Source organism: Berghia stephanieae, chromosome 13 (genome assembly GCF_034508935.2).
Source record: "Berghia stephanieae isolate SIO BIC M18660-M18661 chromosome 13, UCSD_Bste_1.3, whole genome shotgun sequence".
NCBI classification, from domain to species: domain Eukaryota; kingdom Metazoa; phylum Mollusca; class Gastropoda; order Nudibranchia; family Aeolidiidae; genus Berghia; species Berghia stephanieae.
In genome coordinates this window covers 12,080,528-12,084,446 of record NC_088372.1, presented here as the reverse complement: position 1 = coordinate 12,084,446, position 3,919 = coordinate 12,080,528, and positions in this window count along the sequence as shown.

Here is a 3,919-nt window from a genome sequence, read left to right as displayed (position 1 = left end):
TTTATTTATTTATTTATTTATCAAATAAATTAGTAAGTCAGGTAAATGACAGACTTTCCCCAACACGAATTACTGAGGGTCGCAGAATATACCGCCAAAATAGTGTAATATTATACAGTATAGAGCGAAGTTTGAGGGGTTTGTGTTGTGGGACGAGGTGGTGGTGGTTGGTGGGGGGGGGGGGGGCGGGGGGGGGGGGGGGGGGCTAAGAGATCTAAGTCTAATCTTTGTACAAACGAATATTTTTGGAGGGGATGGTTGAGGTTGGTCAGACAAAGATAAGAAACCAACTGGTCATCTCTGTCCATTTCACAGGGAAGTTATGACAAGGATGTATTCCACGTATGTGATTAGGGTCAGCCATGTACCCGATGGGTGTGAACTCGATAAACCGACCATTGGTCAAGCCAGAGGAATCTCAGAATCCTCGCCTACGTCAAATAATTATTGTAACCCACCGCATCAAAACGCTATTTTGTCGGGGTTGTTTAAATGCTAAAAATTGAAACTATTTTCATAAATATGACACCTGGTTTAAATTTTTTTGTTTTAGTGAGAGTATCAATTTAGTTTTTTAAACTAACAAAATCTAAATTTTTTACATTTCTTGTCGTTTTGATTTTAAAACACCATTTTTCGAGCAACTGATTTACCCCGACATAATACCGTTTGGATACGCTAAGTCACAATTAACCAGTCAGTTAATTGCCGTACTTTGGTAAGCACATATTTAAAATTTTGGCCAGAAAACTCGTCCTTCAATTATCGATCGATCTGAATGATCCTCATCTTGGCAAAACCTCCCAAACCTGAGTCTCGTGAGGTATTCCACGAAGCCAAAGGTTTGAGAGCTTTTTTTCCAAGACGAGGGTCATTCAAATCGATCGATATTCGAAGGACGAGTTTTATGGCCAAATTTTTAAATATATAATTTTTTTTTTCTTTTGAGTATGGCAGTTATCTGGTTAGAGACATCCGAGTTGTGAATATTTTCGTTTGCAAACACCGCATCTAATGTTGTGGCAGTCAATTTCCTTTCTCTATGTGTGTTCCGCCGAGGTGTGGTGGTGTGGTACGTACGAGAAAGAGTGAAATATTCTAGGTGCGGTGTTTGGGACAAATTATTGGTGCGGAATTTCGGTGACGTGTTCCCTGTTAATTAATTTTGGTTTTTGGGGTGGATGTCGTGAGATGTGTTGATATTTCACATTTCAACGATTGTTCAGCGTTAAAAGCTTTGGATTTAGATAATATTATTATTAGTTCGGATGATTGGCCGTTTATGAATTTTATAAAACTGAGTATTTTTCAGCTCATCTTGGCATATAATAATATTATTATGAATAACGGTCGCAACAATGATAATAGATAGCATTGTAGGAATATCTTAGGTAACTTCTTGCAATGGTAGGTAATATTCGATCCACATTATATGATTTTTCTATTCAGATTTCTTCATCAACTTCATGGATTTTACTCATAATAAGAACAGAATACTAAGATTTGAAAATATTTCTTTGGGTTGATCTTGTAAGATTGGTACATAGCATAATGTCTGGAAATTTTTCTTTTTGTTTTGAACTAAGGTATGGTACATCTTTTTTTCTGGTGATTTTTGAATAACCCGATTATCTATTTTATTTTTATTTTTGTTGAAAAAGACACCAAATGAGGTCAAGGAATTTTGCTCCATTTAACCCTCTCCTTACCACCTATAGAAAAAAATCGTCCCATTCGTTACGATGCAACCAACGGTTTTCTTATTCTGATTTCATTTTGTTATCCTTATAACTATAAAAATTTGACACTGTGTTGCAGAGCTCATTTTTCTGAACAAAATATAGAATACACTCGTTACTATTCTGTTTGAAAAAAAAATCTATTTTTGTGTTGAGTGAGTATGAAGTTTCAGGTAAAATTCTGAAAATAGCTGGTAAGGAGAGAGTTAACCCTCTCCTTACCACCCATATAAAAATCGTCACATTCTTTACAAAGCAACTGACAATTTTCTCATTCTGATTTCTCCTGTACATTACAAAATGTAAAGAAATGCTTTGATTACAGCTATAAATACTAAGCACTGTGTTGTAGAGCTCATTTTGCTGAACATCATTCTGAATAGAATGTACTTGTTCCTTTTTTGTTGTTGTTTGAGTAAGAAAAGTCTATTTTAGTGTTGGGTGGGTGTGATTTTTCGGGCAAAATTTCTGAAAATAACTGGTAAGGAGAGAGTTAATAACACAAACGGGGTGGTGGAAACAAACACAAACCAAAAGAAAAAGATCACTGCTACTCATCATGTGTTTTTATTCTTATTTATTTAAAAACTGCTGACATTCTTTTATAAAAAGAAAGTTCTTAAATACATAATTATTCGGCGTAACAGTACACTTCAAAACTAGGTGCCTCATATCTGCAGGTCTGATAACCGAGCACAATGATGGACTCGATTTAACATTGTTGTAAAGGACAGTGTTTTGCGTTGGTTTGAGAGTATTTACATTACAACAATGAGCCCAACAAAATTTAGGTTATCAGACCTGCAAATAAGTACACGTCCAGTCAATCGTAATTTCGATTACATTTCTTTCAAACACCGTTGATATTTTTAGACTATCACTGACATCCACAAGACAAAGTCAGAGATATCAAATGCCTTCATAACATAATTTTTATTCTTCATAAAAAGCATAGTATTATGTTGTCATATCTCATATCCTCCAAATTGTTATTCTTACAGTCAACAAATCGATTTTGGCATCACGATATTTGCTAGTCCATGTTGAATTTTGGAGACGACTTCTGTTTTAATTGGAAATTTTATGAACTTCTTTTGGTCTTTTGTATGATAAAGAAACAAGGCTGTTGTTTATTTAATCAACACTTTTGGCAGTAGAACTATTTTTTATTAATTTTTATCCTATAATTTAAAAAAATTTTTGTCAATATTATTATTATTATTATTATTATTATTATTATTATTATTATTATTACTATTATTATTATTATTATTATTATTATTATTATTATTATTATTATTATTATTATTATTATTATTATTATTATCAGTGTAATAAACATTGGTTTCATTATGATAGAATTAGGGAGGAAATAATCAAACTGTTGGGCACATACGGGCACTTATTTTCATGGCTGATAACCCAAATTTTATACGGATTCATATTGCTACAATAATAAAGACACCACATACAAATAGTTTTCTCTTATCATTTATTACTGTACACCTAGTTATGATCATCACTATTGAATTAGAAGGTCTTTTTTCTTGATTTAAAAAATCTTTTTTTTTGCCATTATTTGTTTAATCGAATACTAAGCTACTGAAAATTGTTGACTGGAAAATGTAATGGACCAAAGATGGGTAGAACAGTTTCAAAAATAGATTTTGGTAACCGTAATTCTTGAGGGAGGGGATATCGTATCGTATCGTATCGTATCGTTTAAGAGCTAATAGGTTCTAAAAACTAAATGACAATGTGTAACTTTCATGCAAAAATACAATTTATCAATTATACAAACAGCATTCAATGTTTATTGATAATATTGAGTATTAGATATCTAGACTGTAATACTTAAATAAGTGTCATTGTCCTAAATTCATAATAAAATTTGCTCTTTTTACATTCATTTGGTGTATCCATCTGTGTACATTCGAGATTTTCATATAATTGATATACAAAATGCAATATATAATATCTAATGTCGCTAACTGTCTATATCTAGTTCTTTATTTTGAGAGGCGAGTTTTTGTTGTTGTTGTAAATCACCTCTCTGTTGTGAAATATTGTGGCTTTTAATTTTGAATATAGATCTATATCGTAGTTTGTAAACATTTGGATTGTGTCATTCATAGTGGAATGTTTTGCTTGTGTGTCTGGATGTCACTTTAATGTAATGT